This window comes from Trichechus manatus, unplaced genomic scaffold (assembly GCF_000243295.1).
Source record: "Trichechus manatus latirostris isolate Lorelei unplaced genomic scaffold, TriManLat1.0 scaffold00017, whole genome shotgun sequence".
Taxonomy (NCBI): Eukaryota; Metazoa; Chordata; class Mammalia; order Sirenia; family Trichechidae; genus Trichechus; species Trichechus manatus.
Genome location: NW_004443953.1, coordinates 4,222,834 through 4,230,127, shown reverse-complemented (window position 1 = coordinate 4,230,127; position 7,294 = coordinate 4,222,834). Strand labels below are relative to the sequence as shown.

Here is a 7,294-nt window from a genome sequence, read left to right as displayed (position 1 = left end):
ATATATGGAGAGAGAGAGAGAAAGAGATTTATCTCCAGGAAAAGGTTCATGTGGTTGTAGAGGCTAGCAAGCCTCAAGTCTGTGGGTCAAGTGTCAGGCTGGAGGCTTCTCCTGACTCACATAGCTACAGGGGCTGACAAACCCAAGATTGGAAGGTCAGAAAGCTGGCCACTGGCTCATGGGGTTCAGGGGCTGATGAATCCAAGATCTACAGGTAAGACAGCAGGCTACTGGCTCACAGGCTGCGGAGGCTGACAAATCCCAAGATTGGCAGGCAGTATGGCAGGCTGCTGGCTCAAGTTCCAAGAACCAGAGGTCAGATGATGATGAGCCAGATGCACAATCCAGAGCAAGCAAGCGAGCTTTGCCAGAATGTACATATATATATATTGGATGCTGGCCACACCCCAGAGGAAATGCCCCTTACAACTGATTGGCTGATCACATCAGATCACATCATGGAGGATGACTACATCATTACATAACTGCCAAACCACTGAAAATCATGGCACAGCCAAGTTGACGTACAACCTTAACCATCACAGAAACCGTGCTATTTTAAATGGCCTTTTAAATGCATTTTGCCATGGTTTGAAAATTTCCTGAGGACAAATTTCTAGAATTTAAAATGCTGGGATAAAGAGTATGCACAGTTTATATTGTAATGCATTTTATAGACTGTCCTTCAGAAAATTTATGTCAATCTGTCTTCTCGCTAACAGTAATTTGAGTTTTCTTTTCCTTATACTCTTGACAACTGGAAGTATCTTGTTTTTTTTTAATTTTATTTACATTTCTTTGAATGGTAAGGAAGTTGAATATTTTTTCATGCATTTAGTAGACAATTGTGATTTTTCTTTTCTTAATGAACTTTGACTAATTTCTATTTGGTTTTCTTTACTTTCTTACTAATATTTATGAACGTTTAAAAATCACACATAATAACTCTCCTTCCTATATGTTGAATGTTGTAAACCTTTCTTCAAATTTCCATTTTTCTTAAATTTTTTTCTATTAAAATAGTATAATAGAAAGTCCAACAGCTACATGAAGTGGTCATTAAGGTCCCAGATCACAACCAGCATTGACCACAAGTCACATAAATAAACACACCTTCAAATGATTCCAGCCTCCAGCCATTTAGTCATCCTTAGTCATCCAGTCTTCCCAGCTGAGAGTCAAGATATCATGTAATAGGGACAAGCTACCCCTACATTGCCCTATCTAATTTCCTGACGCATATAATTTATGTGCATGAGAAAATGGTCATTGTTTTATATCACTAAGTTTGGGGTAATATTGACTATAAAAATTTCATATTTTCATCCATGTCGAAATTTCCAGTCTCATCATCTGCCACTGTCTTCCTTCTAAGAAGCATGTCAGTTCAAAGACTGAAGCACAGCATCCTTTTCTGAATCTTGAACAGTTGAAAGAATTAAGGAGAGGGTCACTTCTGTCAAACTAAATTAGTTAGATTATTCACCTGGGAATTTGCACTGGGATGGTGAGAGACTAAATTAATTGAAAGTGGGATAGAAAAGAGGAAATACATGGAAAAGTAGCTCAGTTATGAATAACAAACAGAGATTTTGGTCCTGAAGCTTCTCTAGTTGTCACAATTTGGGGGTTTCACATGTTTAGATTTACCTTGGACTTGACAGCATATATATCATTAAAATACTATAGTTGACCTGTACTAGCTTAAGAGACTTTCCCTCAGTGCGATGGATTGACACAGTGGCTGCAACATTGGGCTCAAACATAGCAATGATTGTGAGGACGACGCAGGACCAGGCAGTGTTTCGATCTGTTGCACACAGGGTTGCTATGCGTTGGAACTGACTCAGTGGTACCTAACAAACATCAACATCTATTGACTTTACCCAGATCTTATGGTTCAGGTGTTCAGAACTTATTTTACTTATACTGTTCTCACTCTGAAATGTAAAGTCCTGTGCTCATATCTTACTTCCTTTTGAAAATATTCTTGAATCTCCAAGGGACAAGTTATGATTTCATCACAAGTGATTTCATTGCACTTCACTCATGCTTTAGAACAAACTCCCCCTGGGTTTTAATCATTTGTGAACATGTTTGTTCCCCCACTAGACTGAACACACTTTGAAAATATGTTTTATTCATCTGTTTATGCTTATTAACTAGCACATAGTAGGTGCTGAATAAAAAGAACAGAATGAACAGCTCTGGTAATCACACAAAGTGTCACAGTATGAGAAATTTATTATTATCCTATAATCAGTTAAATTGGATATCATTTTTACAATTCTAAACCAAAAAGGGTCAGCCCTAGCAGACAAGATGCATTTCAATCTCTGCTCAGAATATGTGGGAAACTAACATTTATTAAGCTCTATCATGTTCCAGGTACACTCAAAACCACTTCTGGCCTGAAAGGGAGTTGACTGAAACATAGACAAATTTGAAGAACGTTGCTGCCCAGCAATAACAAAGGAAACCCAAATGGTGAGATACTATGGCTGTGTCATGGCTGGATGATGCCATAACCAGATTATCCATTTGAAGAAAGGAGAGTAATTTGCTTTCCATTGCTGGATATGATTAGTTGTAATGCCTATTTTCAAAAGGTATACACCATTTAATTTTTGCCAACAGCTACTGTATAAATATCAACTGGATAATTTTAAAAACAGTATGAGTTATAAAATCAAAGATGCTACAGTAATACTAGAGAATTATTAACATTTTTCAGAAAAACAAAATATACATAATTTAAGATGTAAATTAATAAAATTTACTGATGATAGATAGCTATCATTTTTCCTTCACAGTAAGGAAAAAAAATGAGTTTCACACAAATAAATGGATAGAGTTTAGAAAATGAGTAAAATATAATGAAATTCCCTAGAAAATGGAGAGCTAAACACCTGGGAGGGTTAGAAAGTTACTAACATTAAACAGCAAGGAAAAATTATATTTCAAGCAGCATAAAAATAAGCAAGGTTGATAGTAAAGGGGGAAATTAGGAGAGTATGCATAATGTGAAATGGAAACAGAAGGAAAAATGTAATTTAAGGAGGTTTTCTGAAGCAGCAAACTATGAACTAGCTTGCTGACAGTTACTCTCCATTCCATGATGAAAATGACAGAGCAGGAGATATGACTTTTCAGTTTCCTTCGAATTTTTGCCACTTGGAAATGGGATATGTAAGGGAATTCTATTTAAAACAAAAATAGAGTTTTAAATATGTTATCATGAAACTAGACTTGAATTATTAATAACCTGATTTACATTCTACCTCTCTGCAAAAATGTAAGCAACAGAATTTCCATGAAGCTGTAGGGGTTTGAAATAGCTTAGAAAGTTACTAGGGCATGGCATTTTACTACAAAATCTTTGAAGACTGTAAGCACCAAGATGGGAAAGAGTATGCTGTCTGATCTAAAAGGGACTAAAGAAAAGAAATAGGAGGAAATTGAGCAAAGGAAACTTTACCCTACAATCCAAAAATTGCTCAAAAGTGACAAGGAAACAGAGCCCCAAGGAAGTGCTAAAAGCTCGATGACATGAATAATTTGAACTAGTCTGCATTTCACTGAATAATCTCTCTAAAAATCATGCAAGATATACTGCCTAGTCTTGGTAGGAGAGATGCTATGTAGCTGGCTTTATTTTCCTCTGATTTGTGGCATCCATAATAGATCAGGTTCACATATATTGTGCACTTATTATAGTTGTATCTGGAAAATATGGATGTACTTAGCACGTGAGGAAAAGCAAAGGAGAATCAATCATTTACAATTTTTGAGCTGGGAGCATCTAAAGAGACAATATGACCCAACTTGCTCATTTTATTGATTAAACAGCAACCACAACCAGCCAACCAAACAAATGAAAAACAGAAAATAACTAATGCCCAGAAAGTAAGTGACTCATTGAAGAACATATAACTATAGATTGTACAAAGCCAAGAGTAGGGCACATGTTTCTTGACACAAAATCTAGTTCTCTTTCTGTCTATACTCTCTTAGCCAATCAAGAGCTTCCATCAACTGCTTGGTTAATGGATGCCTTAGGTCTCTTATCTTCCTGAATTTAATCTATCTAATACAACAAGTTCTCGGCCTGAACTTCTTAGCATGCATAGAGCAGGAGCTGAAACTCAAATGCTAATGGAACCAGGATGGTAATATAAATTAGCAAAGCAGATGGTTATTTCTATATTAAATGAATAGAAATAATCCTCATTTTGACAAAGAAATAGAAACTTTTTTAAAAACACATATCATCATCCTGACTGTCTTTTATTTTCCTACTTTTTATTAGATCCATCCATTCATTCAACAAACACTTAAAACAGGAACAAGCTTGATATATTTGAGTAACAGCAGAGGCCAATATGGATAGAACAGAGTTAACAAGGTTAAGAGCGATAGGAGATGATATCCAAGACAATGGAGGGACAAGAACTTGTAGTTGATCTAGTGCATGGTAGGGGTTCTTATCTGACTTTGTTTGATTTTGCACATGCTAGGTAGTGTGACAAACCACCTCAGTTTGCTTTGGACTGAGGGAGTTCCTGGGACATGATACTTTCATATTAAAACCAAGAAAGTCCCATGCAAACCAAGATGAGGTGGTCATCCTAGTGATGGGAAGCCATTTGATGGTTTTAAGCAAGGAAGTAGCATGATTTGGTTTAACTTTTATAAAGGTCACAATGGTTATTGGGTGGAGAACTGACTAGCAAGGTGAGAGTAGCAGAACAGAGATTTATTAGATAACAGTTGCTGTAGTCTAAGCGAATGATGATGGTTTTCTGGACTAGAGTTTGATTGACGGTCGGTAGTGAGAGGTGGTCAGAGTCAGCCATATATCTTGAAGGGAGTGTTAGTAGACTTGTTGAGAGATTAGATGTAAAGAGGGAGGAAAAAAAAGAAAAGTCAAGAATGAACAAGTACATAAGTCATGGTACCTTTTACTGAGATGGAGAAAACTGGGGCAAGAGCAAGTCTGAGGAAGAAATCGAAGAGTTTGGATTCAGGCAGGTGTGCTTGAGAACCTAATCTGCATTCAAGTGGAAATGTTGAATCAGCCTGGTCATTCAAGTGCAGAGTTAAAGGGAAAGTTTGATGCTAGAGAAATCTGAAAGTCATCTGTGTGTAGAAGAATGTTCAAAGCCAGCATGAGAGCACCTAGAGCATGACTGTAGTTAGAGAAGAGAAGAGACGTGAGGAGTAAGATGTGGGGCAGTAAGCACGGATGGAAAAGTAAGTAATAGGTTGCAGATAAAATGAGGAGGACCCTTAAAAGAAGCCTGAGAAGGAGAAGCCAATGAGATAAGAGGAAAAACATGAAAGCATGGCATCATGGAAATCTAGAGAAGAAAGTAGTCAAACAAGAATAATTGGACAACTTGCCAATTGCTGATGAGATGTCTAGTTAAGGTAACAACTAGAGTTGATTTTTAGATTCAGCAAGATGAAGGTTATTGGTGACTCTGACAAGAGTGGTTTCAGTGGAGTCAAGGGAATAAAGGCCTGACTGAAGTGGCTTTGAAAATGGAATAAGGAGGGATGACAACTCATGCATCACCTACTAGGAGTTTTGCTATAAAAGAGGAATGGGATAGTAGTTGGAGATGGGCTATGAAAACAATAAAGGTTTATTACTGCACGTTTGCATACTGATGAGATGGAAAAACTGAGAATTCAGAAGAGCACAAAATCTTTGAGTATGCAAAAAGAATGGGATTCAGAACACAAGTGTCGGGGGCAGTGGGGGTTAACCATAGGTAAGGGTCTGGGATTTTATTCATTTTAGCATTAACAAAGACAGAGAACATGGGTACAGATGCATGTCGGTTGAGTATGGGGAATATATCTGTGCTAGAAGAAATGAAAGAGCCCAGCCACAGATATAAATGGCAAGAGCCACTTGACCTTATGTTGAGGAGTCAGTGAATGGTGGAACTGCTGGGGCAAAGTGGGGAGCACACGCACTGTGGAAAGGAGGGCAGCTGCTGGTCGGTTCTGCACAAATTAATTTCATTTGTTGCTAGACGTTTAGATTTTCAAGAGATACATGAAATATGGGTTTTAATGGGAGAGATCCCGATCTTTATGTTGCTTCAAATTAAAGAAAACTAAACAAATGACAGCAATCATTAAATAGTATGTAGGACAAACAATTACTTCTGATATCTAGATTTAAGCCAGGGGCCATGAGTTGCAGACCTCTGTTCTAGAGGCTTAAAATCTGGTTTCATACCTGTAAGGGAAATTATCATCTGTTCATTGCTTCAGAGGCATCTGGATTTAGACAAAGAATGGTGCACATCAACCTATGCTCTTACTTCAGACCTGAGCAGAGCAATGTGATTTACCTGAGCAGCTGGAGAAGGATTTGTGTGAAAGCTGTGGGTAATCCACACATCCTGACTACACTCCCCTGAGGTGGTTTCTTTTTACTCACAAATAAGTAAATGGGAAAAATAAACATAGGTACCATAAAAGAATTAGGTGATGTGAAAAAACAAGTAAAAAACAGGGAGCAGGGCCCTGACAACTCAGAGGAAAATAATGTTGTCCAAAAGAGGTATGAAATGGAGTTCAAATAATTAAAAAAAAAATGCTTATATTTTCAATAAGTATAAATAATGTAGAAGTAGTAGTAGCAGTCACAGTAGCAGTGGTAGTACTAGAAGTAACCAAACCGAACCCGTTGCCTTGAAGTCGGTTCCAACTCATAGCAACCCTATAGGACAGAGTAGAACTGTCCCTTAGTAGCCAAAATTTATTGAACCCTCATTACAGGCCAGACACTATTCTAAGCATTTATAGGTAGTAACTCATTTAAAACTCACATTAACTCTATAAGGGAACTACTATTCCCTGGTTTTATAGATGTAAACTGAGGCACAGAGAGAGTAAGTAACTATCACAAGGATGTAAAGAATTAAATGTAAATGATGGGACAAACTTTATATAGCTTTAAAATAGTTCAGCATAGAAAATGCTGCATGTGTGAGTTTTAATTTATACCCCCAGGGTGATTAACATAGGATGAACGTGTGGGTGAGTGGAGAGAGTAATCAGAATTTTAAATAGTCCATTCAAGAGTCAGTATTCCAGAGGCAGCAGCCACGAGCAAGTCAACTCTTTATCTCTGCTTAGAAAACTAGATAGCTTAATAATCAACATAAAGAATGTGATAGAGACTTCCGGCAAGATGGCGCTCTAGGCAGAAACACCATGCCGTCCCTCCACAACAAAGATCTGAAAAACTAAGCCAAACAGAGAATCAACAATC

At 37.5% G+C, this 7,294-nt stretch overlaps 1 long non-coding RNA gene across 3 annotated transcripts in view; it reads left to right on the top strand.

Moving 5' to 3' along the window:
• The window catches only part of LOC111819735 (uncharacterized), a 55,266-nt gene that overhangs the window by 35,142 nt on the left and 12,830 nt on the right, over window positions 1-7,294 (top strand). For all 3 annotated transcript variants that reach the window (XR_002823303.1, XR_002823302.1, XR_002823301.1), the window contains exon 2: window positions 2,389-2,487. This is a non-coding gene — a long non-coding RNA (uncharacterized LOC111819735). The remainder of the gene's footprint in view (window positions 1-2,388; window positions 2,488-7,294) is intronic.